The 9,704-nt window shown below is 45.0% G+C and overlaps 1 pseudogene; it reads right to left on the bottom strand.

Moving 5' to 3' along the window:
* Positions 1-3,108: 3,108 nt before the first annotated feature.
* On the bottom strand, positions 3,109-3,725 carry LOC123288241 (small ribosomal subunit protein RACK1-like; annotated as a pseudogene).
* Between the last annotated feature and the right edge of the window lie 5,979 nt (positions 3,726-9,704).

The following is a 9,704-nucleotide window of genomic DNA, read 5'->3' as shown; positions in this document are numbered from 1 at the left end:
TGTGCAACTGAAAGAGCCCTGTTAAATACACAGACATTGTGTCCTCTTTTTCCCTCTTTCCATCTCTAAACACAATCTCTCTCCATGATACAGATCACATGGAAGGGTATTGTGTTTAGGTGAAGACCATAGAGCTTCACATTGTGCCCACTGGCTATGAATACTGGCGCCCCCTTCCCCCCTCACTTATATTCCAGACCTCGGGGGTAGGTGCTAAGTCTCAAATAGCTCCTACATGCTCAGCGTGCACAGATTCTTAAACAGTGGCGCTCCATAATGGCTCACCAGTGTAATGGGATTATAAATAAGGCCTTTCCCATCTTAGAATTTGAGCCAAACTTCAGAGTTGAGAATAGTATGGCTGTTGAGTGCTCACACATTCTAAAGAAAGGGGCTGGACTCGATTTACAGGACTTGCAACAGAAGCCTAAAATGGGTTCTTCTCTCTTACAACAGAAGGTGATGACCAGGGAGGAAAAGCTGCAGTGTGAGGATTTCCTTAAAGAGGGTTGTTAGACTATTGTGCATTTCCCTCTTCCAGGGTTACCATCCTTCTCCCTTTACACAAATGGAGAATTCCAGTTACCTTTCAAACTCAGCTTAAATGCTGCCTCCTCTAGGAAGCCTTCCAAGGTTTCTATGGCTAGAGCTGTTGCTCCTATCCACTGGCCTTCTCTCAGAGCTCTTAATATTTACTCAGGTCATAGTGCTTGAAGATACACTCTAAGAGTGTAATAGTGTGACACGTGTCATCTCTCTGTTAGGTTAACAGTGCCAACCTGGCACACACCTGTCCTGTTCATCCCCATGCACTTGAAGGAGGGGAATGGGGTGGACGGTATGTGACTCTAACAACCTTCCAGCTAAAGGAAACGCTTTTTTTCTTCACACTTTCACGAGTTTGGATGTGCGGAAATGGAGCTGGAGCGGAGTGTGGGAATAGAGCTGGGAAAAATGGAATCACTCTGTGAAATGGAGTGCAGAGAATTTGCAGCTCCAGGAGCAGGAGTGTAGAGGTGGGGTGGGGTAGAGGTGAGATGAAGAGATGGAAGGGGAGCAGAGAGAGTGAGGAGCTGGGGAAAGGGCATGAGGACAGGCTGCCACACACAGTGAAGGGCCAGTGAGCAAATCCCCCAGTGGGCGTGGTCAGAGACTTTGCACAACAGAGCTGTCTATTATTAATTTGAATTATTAAAAATATTTTTGCAATGTAAGCCCCCTTGGGATCTTTTAGTCTTAAGTAAAAGCTTTGACACAACCAGAAATTTTATTTTTTTTATGTTTTATGTTTTTCTTTTTATTTTGCTTGATTTGAAATAAGGAAAAGAGCCAAATACATCTATGGGTGGATAGTATGAAAAAGAAACAACACAGTGGATGAACAGCATGATTTAAACACTCTCTGACATTCAGGGTGAAAGATGACAATGCGATCCCAAGTCCCCTGGAAGCTGTAGCTGTCTTGGGCAGGGCTGTGAATTTCTATGGGGCACAGAATGGGGGCTTGGAGCCTGTCTTGCATAGAACTTACGGGACAAGGAGATACCAGGTGACACCGTTCACCACGTGCCTGGCACGGCGCTTCGCAAAGAGTGGCGGCTCCACCAGCAGCAGCAGCACTTGGGGACTTGGCAGAAATGCAAATTTTTGGGGCCCCCCAACCCCCAAACCTCCTGCGTCAGAAACTCTGAAGGTGGGGCCCCGCCATCTGCAATTACAGACCCTCCAGGGGACTCTGCTGTGCGCTAAATTCTGAATGGCGTGTTAAACCCTCAGTAGCTTTGTGCTGAACTAATGAATAAAAAGCTCACGGAAACACAGTATTCTGGTGGTAGCTTCTATTTTTATATTGTTTAAAAAGTTTTTAATTCTGCGCTGAATCATAATTCATCACCAGCCAGGCTTCTGGCCCAGAAGAGCTGTGCTTGAGTGCCTGTCTCTCTAAGAGCGTGAAACCAGACCACTCGCATCCCGGGGTCTGGGTTGAGCACGGCTTTGTTTGGGTCATGCAATGAAAGTGGATATTCTGAGGCCTCCCTGGGCCCATAATCCAATGGCTCATTGCCCACTGGACCCAAGAACTAATTTCTGTTCCTTGATGGGTAACGAGAGGATAGCAGTTGCTTTTCTTACACACGTCCAGGGACTTTAAAGAAATCATCCACCCTGGCAGATTCTCCCAAAAAGGTACAGTTCTTTGCCTGTCAAGCCAGGATATTAAATTAAGCAATTTTCATCAGATAACACATCTTCTGGTTCGTGTAAACGTCCCACAAATCGCTGAGCTCGTAACTCAGCCTGATTGAAAGCGAGCCGCTAATCCACTTCACTTTGTAGATGGGCCATGGGGTAGCTGGGAGCTTGTCTTTGCCCAAGAGCCCGCGACAGCCAAGCTGAGATGCCCCCCACCTACCCCCCTTCTCCCTCAGGCCAGGAGTATCACTTAGCGTCCTGTCCTCCCGGCCTCAGACCACGCGACCACAGGAGACCTGGTCCCTGGGTCTTAGAGGAGAAAGTGCCCAATGCTGAGTGCAGGCTGTAGCACTCAGGCAAAGCCGTGATGTGCGTGACATTTGCCGGGATGCCCTCCGCCTCCCTCTAAGAGTCTTCCTAGCTCAAGTCCGGGGAGCTGATCCTTGCTCCCACTGCAGCCCATCAAATGTTGGCTCCAAACCCTACTAGCTTCAGGCTCCTTATCTATCAAAAGGGAAGACAACACTACCTGCTTACAGAAGAGGGGAAAATTAAATGGAATAACAGCTGTAAAGTGTAAAATAGCACAGCGCCTGACACTCTGTCTCCATAAATTTGGGTGCTATTTTTATTATTATTATTCTTTGTTCCGTATCTTCCTCTCTAGGTGTCTGCCTCTTTAAGAAAATGTTACCACTGTTTACTGAGTACTTGCTTTATACTAAGCAGCACTGAGGCTTTCAATACCCTATCTCAATCCGCACCATCCGAGGATTCACGGTGTATCTCTGTGGTTCAACTCTCTCGCCTGTAAAATGGGACCAAATTACAAGTTTTAGTTTTCAAGTCAGAAAACCAGTTGTTTACTTCTAAAGCTCTGCCATAGATTTCTAGCGGGTGCCGATCATCATCACGTCATGCCAGGTTGTCTGTGTAGTCGGCAAATAGCATCCGGCCATCAGCAGAGCAGGCCGGAGAGGTGCACTGGGGGGCGGGGGCTCTGCTTCGCTGCTGGATCTGACGACACTGATCTTGCCCGCCCAGATCTTGATGCTGGGCCCGTGGCAGCGCACAGCCCGTCTCGGCTCCCATCATCTAGCGTGTACAGGTGCTTGTCTTCACTGAGGCCCTGCAGTATGGCCTGCCCCTCCCTGCCTCCAGAAGTGTGGAGGGATGCATCTAGAGAGACAGTCACAGTGTCCGGGTAGCCCGTGTGGCCCATGAGACTGGTCTTCAACTTGCAGTTTGCAAGTTTTCTACCTTGACCAGCTTGTCCCGGCCCTACAAGATAGCGATGGGATTGCTTTTGGGTGAGAAGCAGACACGAGACACCCACCCGAGTGGCTCTCATCCTGGACAATGTATTTGCATACACCCAGAAAATTCCATAGCTTGACGGTTTTATCTCAGGAGCCAGAGACCCTCTGCCAAGTGGACAGTATCATGTCCGGGAACTGGGGAGTGGGAGTGATCTGGATCACACAGCCATTGTGGCCCTTGAGGGTGCCACGAAGGGTCCTCTGTGCAGTCATGGCAGTGGCAGGTGTGGGTGTCACCGCAGTGATGAGGATGGAGCTGGACTGCTCAGAGAGATGAGCACACAGCCACTCCCGTCACGGCCCCATCGAGGAAGAGCCGGAAGACCTGAGATAATGTGAATAAAGCATCTCGTGAGGTGCCTGGCAGAAAATGATGCTCAAGAAATGGCATCCAATATTAGCAGTAGTATTTCTGTGCTTGGATGTGTGTGACTTGGGCATTTAGAGAGGAGATATGAATCAGATGAACAAGGACTGGATGGGTTGGAGAATAGATGGGAGGACATTCAGAATGGAAGGCACAGAAGGTAATAGGCGCAATGGTGGAAATGAAAATGGTGAGTGTGTGTGTGTGTGTGTGTGTGTGTGTGGTTGGAGGAGAAATGCATTTCCTGATTTTGTCTCTTTCCATCTTTTTGAGTGCGTGGGGAAGAAGGGGACAGTGGGAACCCCCTGATATGATGCGGACACAAATACATACTGAAATGTTGACTAGACCCTGAAGTGGTCAAATTCACCTGAACACACCACTGCCCTATCACATCCCTACTCCCACCTCAGCACCTGTGCCTGGTGCAAGATAGGTGGTCCACAGTGTTTGTTGATTGCATTAATGCACAAGTGGTTAAGGTCCCTAATCACAAAAGGAACCCTCCTTTCTCAGGTGGAGCTACATACCAGACTGATGAAACCCAGCCCTTCCCCACCTCCATGATGCGAAAAACAGAAAGGAACCAAAATCACAAAATAGTTTATTCAGAATAATTAGCATGTGCCTACCCCCATAGGGTTGCCAAGTGGGAAATAGGGTGCACAATCAAATTTGAATTTTAAATAAACGACATTTTTTTTTTTATTTTTAGTATAAGCATATCCCAAATAGCACATGGGACATACCTATAGTACTCAAAAATATTCCTTGATTGAAAATTAAAATCTAATTGGGGGTCCTATATTTTTACCTATATTTATTTATTTTGCTAAATCTGGCAACCCCCCACCCCTGCCCCCCATTAATCTGGAAAGACTATGAGCCAGCCTTTAAAAAACCCCTTGTTGCAGGCTTCTCCTCCTCTCAGTCCCATCTCAGGTTAATGCTTGGTAACATGAGAGTGCTCCAGCCATTAGCATAACTAATTTTATCTGGCATTCAAATATATTTTCCCCTCCCCGTTAGGTGAAACTGTAAATTTTACCTTGCAACATTAAAGCTCTTTTCCTGAATTTATGCTCACTGTAGAAAATTGAAAAACACGAAGAAAAAGATGAAGTAAACCATAAATCAACTCTCTAGAGATAACCTCAGTAACGGCTCTTTCAGAGTGCCTGATGTTTTTCTATGTAGACACACATTTTTTTCACATAATTGAGAAAAAGTGCATAACTCTGTACCATGATTTTTGACGTGGCATTGTACCGTAGGTATTTTCCATGTCATTAAAAACTGTCTGATAGCGTCTTTTTAAGTGACTGAATGTATTCCATTGCACAGATGTATATGGAGTTTTAAATTTTTTGGCAGTATGAATGGCCCAGAGATAAACACTCTTATGCATAAAGTTGTTCTCGCATTTCAGATCATTTCCTTAGAATGGGTTCTGAGGTGAATAGCTATGAGCGTACCTCTGTCTGTCTATCTGTGTCTATTCATCTGTCTACCTATTTATTGTTTGTTCTCCTGATTGTAAAAAAAATATGCACCTTTTATGGGTAAAGTCTGGTATATTCAGATGTGTTGTAAAGATGACAATAAAACTCACTTTGTAACCCCGTTTGTTACCAGTAGATACTGTGCTACATTTGGCCGGGTTTGCTTCTGAAGTAATGGCTTTCCAGATAGGTTGTATCATTTTACTCCAGGACCAGCAGAAGACAAGCTGTAACAGTCTTTCACAGTGTCACCATTACTTAATGCTCTCTTTAAAAAGAACTGTTGTTAATTTTATAGTTGTTTTAATTCGGGGATCTTTGATTCCTGGTGAGTTTGACCATTTTTCAAAATACAGTATGTGTCTCTGAATGAATGACAAATGCATGTTGTATCTGTCGATCTGTCTTTGTGTCAGATTGTCTATCTGTTGTCACTTGTTAACAGCCAGCCAGCTCATGCCCTTTGGCCAAGAGTGAGCTCCTTGTGGGTTGGGACCACATCTAGCACTGCTTACCTTTCTCTTAAAAGTTGCCCTCAGTGATAAGCACATAGTAGGCACTTAAATCATTTCTAATGAATTACTAGTTGACTTTCTCCAAAGATCCCTCCAGAAAGAGACGGCTATTGGAGGACAGGGCTCCAGACGCCCTTCTGGGAGCACTAACACGCCATCATCCACTTCGGCTCACATTCCTTGTCCATTTTAAGATGATCAGTTTTCATAGCCTCCTGTAGATAGGTAGTCACCTGTGAAAGGAGTGACCGAAACATCTTTGATTGCTGGAGGATGGAAATCAGGCGATCTCAGATGTGGGTGGATTCTCGTTTCTGTGCAGGGAAAGACACACATTTCTCTCCATGGCACTCGCCTCTCTTGCTTAGGCGAGTGGGTGAGTGGTACAGAACATGGATGGAAAGCAGAGACATTTCAGGAATGCGAGACCTCAAAATCCTGCTGGTGTTCAGCCCTCAGAAGCAGAAGGATGACCAGTGATCAAAGTGGCTGATGGTCGGGAACAACCTGTGATGACCAGCCCCAGACTGTAGGATGTTGAATTCTGGTGCCTTTTTCTTAACGTTTGATGTCTTCCTTCTCTGCATTGCAAAGTCCATCCTGCTAAGACAGGCACACTGACATTGAGAGGAACAACTTTTCCTTCGACAAGTATTTGTCCAGTGTCTCTTTTGTGGCAGGCGCTGGAAGTCGACAGTAAACAAGGCAGAGCCAGATGTTTGCTCCTTCTCTGCCTCTGGAGTTGGGGAAGAGGAGGCAAGGCCCTCATTAGTGTGTCTGCCTAATTTCCGAGTTTCTGGCTGGCTCCAGGTAGTTGAGGTTGCAGAGGAAAACGGCCAAAGCGTGACTACAGGTAAATGAGGGTGTAGCTTGACATAGTCATGTACTTGGAGCAACGCTTCCCTCTTCTGACCCAGTTGGTCTTGCTCTGTTCCTTGACTATTGTGGGTCTCAAAGTCCTTGCCAGGCTTCCTGCAAACATGAACCTCCAGACACAGATGGGGCCAACCAGAACTAGGGACTGGACCAATGAGAAAACTTCTCTCCACTTTTGAGATGACCCAGTCTATCCTGGTGATAGCTGATTCTTTTCACAAATCAAACAGAGAATGGTTCTGAAATGAGATTTCCTAAAGTGTGTTCCAAGGAACAGGTTTTGTGGGATGCTAATATCGGCCCTGTGCATGAGCCATGGAAAATGCTCGGTTCAGCAAAGGACAATCGTTGTTTTTTTCTGCAGGAATTCTCAGAGCCTTTATTATGCTAATATGCTTTGTGAGTTTCCAGGACAGCAAAGACAATGCAGGATTCCTCAAACTCATTTGACCACCAATATTCTTTTTTCTTTTGCAAAATATCACATCAAGTTGGGAACATCCTTTGATTCGCATTATTTTATCATTCTTATTAACCCATAGATTTGTGCATAATGCATTGGCATAGATGGTTTGATATTAACGCATAACAAAATTAATTATGTTCACCAATATATAAACTTAAGAGGGAGAGAGAGAAAAAAACAAAATGGAAAGTCTTGCATAGATGCTTAACCCAAAGATTTATGCCTGACTCTTACGAGGCCACTTAATTGAGTAGTTAGAACACTAAAGGTTAGACTTACTGTTCCCTGACTAGTTTCCTCATCTGGACAGGATTTAATTGCGACATCCACACTTTGGGGTCCTTTCCTGTCATCAGTTAGACAAACTGACTCAGGAGAAGCAGCTACCTTATGGCGCCTCTTTTCTTTCCAGGATAAAAACACACAGGGTATGGCATTTTGGGAAATATTCTGTAAGCAAAACCTGCCATTTGACCCTTCCTCAGAACTTTGAAACTCTCTGATGGGCTATGAGCAAAAAAATCCTCTCGGATGTTCTAACCTGCTTCTTTGGGCCATAAATTAAGAAGGCATGAGGGCTCTCTCGTGCTGTGCTGCGGAGAGGTGCTCAGTGGCTGTTGGGGAGAGTAAAAGGCCCATGTGTGAGCTGGGGTCGCTGCAAGTTCCTACTGGAAGTGAATGAATCTTTCTGGAAGTTCTCCACTGGATCCCCAGGGCTTTGCCTGTAACTTTGATCTCTGAGACCAGAGCTTCACAGAAAAGCAAAAAATGTGGACATGATTGGGTGTGGGGCAGGACTGCATTTGGAATTTATTGCTGGAATGGATAACGAGGAGACTGAAACCACGGAAGCAGGGCTTGTGCCCCCCGAGCATGCCTCCGAGAGGACTTCTAGCCATGTGTACAATCGCCCTGGGAGCGGGGTACCAGAGGGCTCGCTGGCCACTGCCTCTGTCCTTACAAGCCAAGACCGTGAGCATCTTGTTCCAGATTGTTGAAGAATAGGTGGTGGGATTTGGAGAAAGAGGTCAAGAGGCAGGGAGCAGAATAAAAAAGGAATGGGCAGGATTCGGGGGTTGGGAGGTGAGTGTGAGCTCGGACCCAGCCATATATCTGCTTTGTAATCCTGCAGTCTCCCCATCTGCAAAATGGGACTAACTCTCTTACCTACCTCGCCAGAGTTATCGTGAGAATAAAATCAGATTATCTAGGAGATGCTCTTGGAACAGTGCCTGGCATTCAGTATATTGAGATTAGGGGGGAAAAAAGTGCCCACCCCCTGTTTTTGTAAATAACATTTTATTGGCACACAGCCACGCCCATTTGTGCATTGTCTACTGCTGCTGTCCTACTGCAACGGCAGAACAGAGCAGGTGGCACAGAGATCCTAGGCCTGCAAAGCCAAAAATATTCACCATCTGGTCCTTTACAGAGGATGTTTGCCAATCCTTTCTGTAGAATATGAGCTATTATCATCCACATCACTAACACTCATTCTATGGGGATATCATAAAAATAAAATGAAGTTACATATGTCAAGGAAATTTGAATGTGTTTTAGATGAACTTACGTCTCGCAGAAAGGGATGGTTTTTTAAACCATCCATCTATACAATGAAATTTTGTGTAGAATTTTTAAATGACATGGAAAAAGACTACTTAATTATGTAAACACACACACGCACAGTACTCACTATGTACCAGGCATTTGCCAGGTATTATGTCAGTTTATTCTCAAACATCCTTATGAGGCACTATTTTTAGCCCCATTTACAGATGAAAAAATTGAAATTCAAAGTGTTTAAGTGATGTCTCCAAATTTACAAGGTTGTAAAAGGCAGGTTCAGAACATCAGGTTGTCTACTGGTATAAAAAAAAAAAAAGAAGAAAACGAGTCATTTGGCAAAACAGTACATGTGACAATATCTAATTTTTGTAAAACTACGTATAAATGCATGCGTGTGTGTACACACTTAGATATGACAGGGAAGTCATATATTAAAATGTTAGACGTTCTTTTGGGATAGTACGGTAATAGGCAATATATTAAAATTTTCTTTTTTATTGCTAATAATGTATTCTCTTATACGCGTGTAATAAAGAGAGAAAAAAGAGTTAGAAGAAGAAAAATGGGTTAGGCTTTAAGTGTCAGCTGTCATTTGCCAATCCTTACGCTACAGAACTAATTACTGGCCAGCTCAATAAGGTGCAAAAGCAAATGTTAATTTCTATAGCGTGTTATTCCAAAGGAAAAGTCAGCGGTGCTGGCAGTCAGTGTCTCCGAGCTTCCCAGTTTCTTTCCGGGGCTCAGACCTTCTCCCCTCCCCTGACTCCCTCTCTGCCCCTCTCCTTGCCGGAGGTTGCAAAACCACCATGCCCCCCCTCCTTTCTTGGGGGTCTACAATCGCTTCCCAACTTTGAAGCATACTGCTGCTTTCTATAAATATTTTGGAAGCATCTCAAGGCT

This window comes from Equus asinus, chromosome 8, assembly GCF_041296235.1.
Source record: "Equus asinus isolate D_3611 breed Donkey chromosome 8, EquAss-T2T_v2, whole genome shotgun sequence".
In the NCBI taxonomy this organism is placed as follows: domain Eukaryota; kingdom Metazoa; phylum Chordata; class Mammalia; order Perissodactyla; family Equidae; genus Equus; species Equus asinus.
The sequence above is the reverse complement of the archived record's forward strand: the minus strand, read 5'-3'. Positions and strand labels throughout refer to the sequence as shown.